Below are 8,179 nucleotides of genomic sequence, written 5' to 3'. Positions count from 1 at the left end.
CCCTTACCAATCGGAAAACTTCAGATATTTGACCAGGAACCTTTACAAATTTCGAACATTACAAATCGTTTAACTTCAGTGGTTCTCATTGGACATTACTATTTTTACGAAAACATTATATAAATTCATCAAGGAAACTCTGCGTGTGCGGCTGATAAATAACAAAGGACAAAGCTAGCTAGCTTCCCGTAAAGAGAATCGTACCCACATCAACTCGTAATTAACTCGAACTATCGATAAGATAGTTAAAGAAGTACCAGACTAGAAAGAAGACTTTATCGTGCTTGTAAGTTTGTGAAACTTTTGATTATAAATTATTGTTTGTAATTATATTTGTAATAACTGTTATTGTAAATTGTATTGTTGTGTGTGTGTATATAAAAATGTATTTGTGTTCAAAAAGAGAACTATGTGTATCAATCTTGTTGGTAAGTATCATAAACGGACTGCTAAATCCAAAGTACAATTAAACTACTAAATTTAAATTATCAGTTAACTCGGTTTTAGACCATTTGAAATTCTAATACGTAACATCCATAAAGTGACACCATTTCATTACATTCAGCATTAATGTATTGTGCCATGATCTGTGGATCGTTGCTTTTCTGGGTTGTGAATAATATTTTATATCACTCTTTGTGGAATAGTACATGAGGATAGCCATAGTTAGTAAAGTGGGCACAGAAGCGTGGAGTAAGTTCCAAAAGCAGAAAAAGGGTTTGGTATGGTTTGTTTTGAATCTCACCCAAAACTACACGAGGGCTGTCTGCCTAACCATCCCTAATTTAACAGTGAAGGACAAAAGGGTAGGCAACTACTCATCACAACCCTCCGCCAACTATTGGGCTACTTTTTTACTGACGAATAGTGGGGTTCATCGTCACATTATAATGCTCTCATGGCTGAAAGGGCGAGCATGTTTGGTGGGACGGGGATTCAAACCCTCAACCCTCAGATTGCGAGTCGAGCGCCCTAACCACCTGGCCAGCAGGAAAGGAAAGTTTTAGATGTTGATAGACATAAATTTTCTGATTTGCTCTGTATCAAAGTAAAAAGGTTTTGATTTAAAACAATATGCAAATATATATTTAACCCATAAGGGTAATATCATTGTCTTGTACAACTTTTGAACTGACCCATTTTACCTCAAACTAATAATATTACAAATAGCTTAGGACATCACGTCAGGTAACAAATGGATTCAATATGTCTAAATGCTCAGAATTTTAGCATTCCATACCTACTTCACAACTATAGATAAAATCGGGATTTTTGACTCACCTGATATGTATATATCATTTTCTTCTTATGAGATAACTATTATCATGCTTAGAGTTAGTTGGTTAGTTAATAACTATGTTCCAGGTTTCGTGATGCTGTTTTAACGAACTCCTCCATCGTCGTTCATGCTCACTCATGATTATGCAATATTACCCAACACCATAATTTGAATCTTTGACTATACACCTTAACAACGTAGGTGTCGACTTTTAGTACCACTTTTAAGCAGACCAAAGGTACAAAAGCATATTGGGATTGCACCTGAACACTGTAACTGTTATGATTCCACATCCTTGAGCCATCTTCATCATGAAAACAGCCATTGATTTCGGGGTGTGATTGGAGACTAGTGAAATTTTAGCGTATAAGCCTTCAATATATTTAAATTTTTATTTGTTATCTTGGATAAGGAAATGTGTCCAACTTAATTACAGAGAAGTTTTTAGTCAGAGATTTCTTTTATATGACCACAGTCTTCAATGTAACAATGAAGTTTTGCTCCAATTGACTAAGAGTGTGGTTTTGGAGCCTTTTGTTGACGTAACTGCTTTTCTGTGAGAGTTTATCTACTTCAACTGAGAATACAAAAAACTTCAGTTTTTGAAATGTTGTGTTCTTTTGCTTTATGTTCTTTAACACTTTCGTTGTACGGTATCTTTCCTAAGAACTTTCTGTGACATATTCATCCAGCCATATGTTTATTCTTGACAGTATTACAACGCTGCTTGGCCAGCAATTTGTGGTGAACTGTATATATACATACACACACACACACACACAAGATGCCAAAAATGTACAAAAGAAAAGATACAGAAAAATCTGCAATAATTAGCTACTAACAGGATAGCATGTTTTGTTTTGTTTTTTGTCCAAAAAATTGAAAAGCTTGCAGAATTTATATAGTCTTTATCTAGAATGTATTACTATATTTAAAGGATTAGAGTGTGAGGCCGTTAAACTAATTAATTCTATGAAGCTTTTAAAGCACTCTACAAAGTTCAACACACCAAAATATTTCCCTTTCACTGTAAAACATCTGGTGAGGATCTCACGACTTATGAAAATACAGAACTTCCTTACTCACTTACTGTTAAACATTCAGATCCAAAAGGTTGAGACGGTAATGGCTGAAAGACAAATCAAGCAAATAAGTGTTAGAGCAGTGTATATACTATCAAATACCTCTGTCATTATGTGCTGGGATAACAGTGACATTAACGTGAAAATCTTTAATGCTCATAATACAGCCCACTGCACAAAGAGGAATATCATTCAGAGGGAACTCCACATTGCAGCTCCCTTATTAAATCAAATAGGCTAACTAATAGATATGTTTTGGAGTATGTGGCTTATTGCCACTACATGAAATCCTGATGGCCATAGATGAATGTGAATGATTTAATATAAGTGTAATTCTATCGATTTTTAACCGATCACTCTTTCTCAACCTCAGTAGTCATGGTGTGATTTAATTATTATATTGCCTTTATCTAAGCATTGAGAAATCGTAGGTTACTGACCTAAACGCATAACAAAATTTGTTTTTTTTCTTTACAACTGTATAAGTCAGTTTTGCTTTCAGTTCAGTGTAGAGTCACATAGGGATCGAAATAAAGTGGTAAAATCTTAGCTTGGTGTTATTCTGCAAGAATATTAAAGACTTGCGAAAAACTTCCAACACAATTACAGTCCTGAACTTTTTAAAGCTTGCTTTATAATCTTATTCTCCATTTGGATTATGATGTTGTAGTGTGACGTTAAAAGAAATGTTTTTCGTGGAACAAGATGAGCTGTTTGAACTGTTTGTTTTAGCACATAGCTGTACTATTTGTTATCTGTCTTTTGTCCAGTGTTGGGAACCAAACCCCAGATTTTAATGTTGTAAGTCCATAGACTTATCATTGACCAACAGGGAGACTTAAACAGAGAGATAGGCTCAGTTACATCATTTGCATTCGACCATATCAAGTATTGTTTTGTCAACAAGGCATTTTTCACTTAAAAGACTTTTCGACCTAAGTAATTTCTAGATTTGGAAAAAAAAATCACCGAGAAGAAATGATATATACACACACACATATATACCCATATTAAGACAAAAACAAGTTTGAAAGTTTTTACGTATATCAAATGAAATCTTCTGATTAACGATTGAAAAAAAAGTTAGCTTGCTTATTATTTTGGTATGGTAAAATAGTTATTTTTATCTTATACCAGTTTCAAATTAATTCAACCTGTTGATTTTTTCACAGTGCAATAAAACATCATAATGTAACGTTTATCTTTCGTTAACAGGTCCTTTTTAAAATATCTGGTGAACATAATTCAACATCCAATCCTCATATCAATTACAAATTAATTGATTTCTTCCTTATTTTTTCTACAAGCTTGAAGACTTGTTCACTGTTGTATAATTATTGTAGGCCTAAATTATAAATGACTATAACTTTACTACACTATGTAAGAAAGCAGCTATTTATACAACGTAACCCAGCATGAAAGATAGCAAATATAGATCTAAATACTTCACAAAAACACACTTATTGATCCGAATCTCGATTTTAAATAACTCGCAGTTATCTCGTATTTATAATCTAGCTTTGAGTATAGAAGAAAATTTAGATCCTTCTAGGTGTTCTAGGCTTATCTTATTTAACCTTTTGATCTGAACGTCTTCTTTAAGATATGCAGCTCCTTCTAGCTAACATTTCAATTAGAGCTTTATAAATATAGCTTAAAGCTGTGCCTCCTTCCTCGATTTTGATGTTCCTTGAACAATTCTAATACAACACTAAACTTTTTGATGGTTTTTTTCTGAGAATGTGACTTGTCCCTTGTTATCACTGGCTTTCCTGTCGCTAAGGAAGTTCTTCCTAAGTAGATGGTTGGGTGAGTATACTGCTGGCTCCAAACTTGATGATCATCTAGAAGCAGTGTTATCAGGTACTCTGGGCACCTCTGCAAGTTGAAGTTCTGCTGACGAGTTTCTCTCTAGAATTACCCAGTTGAACATTCTCTCACTGATGCACTCCCAAAAATTGTTATGGTAGATGACCCTTTGTTTGGATCACCTCTCCTCCAAACATGTACTTCTATGTCACCTTGGTCGAATCCAGTTTTAGCAATATTTACATTATAGCTACCTTCTGCTTTATCCCAAGCCAATTTAAGTCTTTCCTTGGTAAATTCATGTACAACATCTTTATTCTTCACACCCAGGAGAGCTGTTTCTATCATCAATCTCTCCCTCATGTAGCATTTGGTTCCACTATTCTTCAGTCACTAGATAAAGAAGCATTGCTATTAACTCCTGATGTAAATATCTAAATTCTAGACGTCACTTACCCACACATCATGAAGTATAGAGAAGATTCCTATGGTAAGGGTAACTTCCAACTTTTCTTTTGCTAAAACTATATGTCAACTTGCTGTTCACATGTACCCTCTTCTTTCTTCATTCCTGGAGGCAAGTTTTCACTTTTCATTAACAAATTGGGTTGCACAATTATAACTGTGGAACTAGTATCAATAAGCATACTACAAGGTTTTCCATCGATAAACCTATGGACTCCTGAATGATTTCTTCAAATAATGTACTTCTGTTCTCATTTTGGACAGATGGAGTAGTCTTAGCTGGATGTTTCCTCATAAATCCAACTACTTCCTGGTGTCTTGATGTCCCGTAGCCCAGCTAAACTTCAGTTCATAAATACAACTAATTCCCGATTTCTTGATGTCTCGTTAGCTGTGTATTGTTCCTGTAATCTGGTTGGGTTCAGTCTTTTGGTTTAATAACAGCTGTTGATTTCCTATAGTCTTATAGTTCTTATAGCCAGGTTCACCACATCTATATATTTACCTCTTTCTGGTATCCTTTGAAAGAATTTTTTAATCCATATAGGTGGGACAGCAGTAAGTCTACGGATTTATAACGCTAAAATCAGGGGCTCGATTCCCTTCAGTGGACACAACAGATAGCCTAATGTGGCTTTGCAATGAAAAACACATACACACGTAGGTAAGGCGATTAACAATGCTTGGTAATTGTTACAGCTCTAAGCTGGAAGGTTATTCAATGTTCTTAAAGCATGTCTTTTTTCAGACGAGTGCAAGATGAGTAGTTTGTTGTTCACTATTGCATCTTCTCATTCTAGACATTTTGAATTAAACCTGGTATGACTACCATGGTACCTCCCAATCATAGTCTGTTAGTCTCTCAAGTAGCCAATGTTGAACTGGCCAACTAAATTCTGAAACTAAATTTGTTAGTATCATGGCTGGAGTAATCCAGAAAGGTCCTTCTGTAACAGATAGCATAGTTAATTGTAATTAGGTTTAGACCCAATAAGTTCTACTTCATATCTGGTAATGGACGGTGTTTTGGTTAGAACTCTTGAGCTGATGCACAATGAGGTGAAGCTGGCTTAATCTTTACACTTCTTGATTCATTTCCAAGATGTTTTGTTCTGTCACTAATGTCCTTTTCTGCCTTACTTCTTCAAATTGTTGTTGTAAACTCCCTGTACATCTCCAATAGTTTCATCAAACTTATCTTCAATCATATATATATTTTTATTTTTAGATCTAATTTAGATGATATATCTAAACTTCAAATTTTTATCTCTTGCTTCTTGATTTGATTTTTCTGCAAATTTTTCTTGAACTCTTTCATTCTTCTGTCGTTTCCTCTACTTTTCTATCCCATTCATTCTAGTCTTCTATAAATGCTCTGCTTTGTTTTGGTTGTTCTTCTTTCCATTGTTTTATCATGTTTAGCATTTGTCCCTTTGTTGTTACGGTCTTCTTTTAATTTCCTATCACGTTCCTTTTCAATGAAAGTTGAAGTTTAGTCAAAGCTCAATTATATTTTTACCAAAATAGTTTCAGTCCTGGCATCAAATGTTGGTGGGTTCTTTTAGATTACCTAGAGAAAATAGTTCAATGTCCAGTCCATGTGACGATTGCAAACTAGTTTATTTCCTCCTTTAACGTTTCTACAGATTTGAACATTTATAAACTGTCACATATAATATTGTTGTAGACCAATTTTAGAAATAACATTAAATAAAAAATCAACTCACCTGTACAACTTAACTCAATACGCACGATAGCAAACACGCATCTAAATACTTCACGAAACCACACTAACAAATTTCACTTTCTACCTTAAAACAACTCTATACACACCACAACTGTCTATATTTATAATATAGCCTTAAATCGAATGTACAAGAGATCTTTACATCATATCCTTAGAACATCCTAGGTGTTCTAGGCTTACCTTATTAAACCTTTTGATTTGAACGTCTTCATTAAAACTGCAACTCTCTCTAGCCAACATTTAAATTACAATATTAAAAATATAGTTTATAATATATACAAAAAGCGCATTGAGTCAATGCACCTGGGTCTGAGAGAGTTAAATCCAGCTTCTTCGATTTACATAATAGTTGCATACAGATATATAAATTTACTTCAGTTTTCAATTTCTACGTAACAATATAATAATCTTACTGTGATATGCGAGTATACTAAATATTTCTTACCCCTTATTTGCTATATATATATATATATATATTTAATTTCTCTACATGTTGTTTATGTATGTTGATATAGTGTTAGTCAACGGAGCTACTAAGTTCCTCTCTCTCCCTCGTTACCTACTGAAATGGGTCACTCATATAAAGTGTCATGTGCACTTTCTCATGAGAAAAGTCCTATAAACTTGAGTATACTGTATAGGAATACACAGTAATATTTTTCACTGCCATGTCAGGTGATGCTTGAAATATATATTATCCCTTACTTTGTAGTAAGAATGTGAAGAATGACATTGTTGTTATTTGTGTACACGGCACTGTTTTCAGAATCTAGTACAACAGCAGCGTCAAGAGATAATTATGGAAAGATATTGATTTGACAAATATACTTAATTTGATAGCTCTCCATTAAAGGTGCCAAAATGATAAACGTGTTTTAAAACTCTAATGGTTGTTTAGTTAAAATACTGATTACTTCCCCGTGTTTAACTTCTGTCTTGTCTCACTCTTTGCTTCAAAGTCAGTTGAGACAGAATAATTCAGATTGTTGTTCCACAAACATTTTCTGGTGTGCTTCCTGTTATTCAGTGGCTTATATACAATTGCTCTAAAGGAGGAAATAAAAGTAATAGGTAATAGGAAGATAACACAGTTTGACCCTTTTTTTTTCACTAGCAGTAGTGAGTAATATTTTTATTGGATCAAACTGGAAATTTGTGAGTTGATGAAATTATCTATAAACTTGGTGCTCTCAGTGTTTTAGTAGGTTACGATTGATTACATTCACAAACATGTAAACTTTAGTATTTTGAGAACCACACACTTTACTGAACATTTTCCTAACATTATTTCAGCAGAAGTTATAGTTGAAATGAATGAATGTTCATAGTATTGCTTTGAAGTTATCTTTTTTTAGTGGAAATAAATCTTGCACTCACACTCATTTTAATTACTTAACGACCCATATTACTGTACACAAAGGAGACACATTGACTGACAATGACAGGAGCACCCAGAAGCGTCAAAAATAGCTGACTTTATGTCTATGAAGGAAACTGTTCTGCTTGTGGAGTCTCCAACATATGAACTTCACCAGGCTATTATGTTGACATTAATTTATATTTTAAGGAACCGAAAGGTCCCTCCACACCCAAAACTTTGTCATTGGATCAAGGTCAACGAAAGAGATCCTAGCTACCCTTACTACTGTCCCGCGACCAAGCCTTGCTACCTGGTATGATATCAATCTGGGCTAGCAGGTATGTTTATATAATATTTTTGTATCTGTGTATATAATGTTAATATTTGCAGAAACAATGAGTGGTACATGTAACTAAACCGCCATTCGAAAAACAACA

The sequence above is a fragment of the Limulus polyphemus genome, unplaced genomic scaffold (assembly GCF_000517525.1).
Source record: "Limulus polyphemus unplaced genomic scaffold, Limulus_polyphemus-2.1.2 Scaffold202, whole genome shotgun sequence".
NCBI lineage: Eukaryota > Metazoa > Arthropoda > Merostomata > Xiphosura > Limulidae > Limulus > Limulus polyphemus.
Note: the sequence above shows the minus strand (reverse complement) of the source record.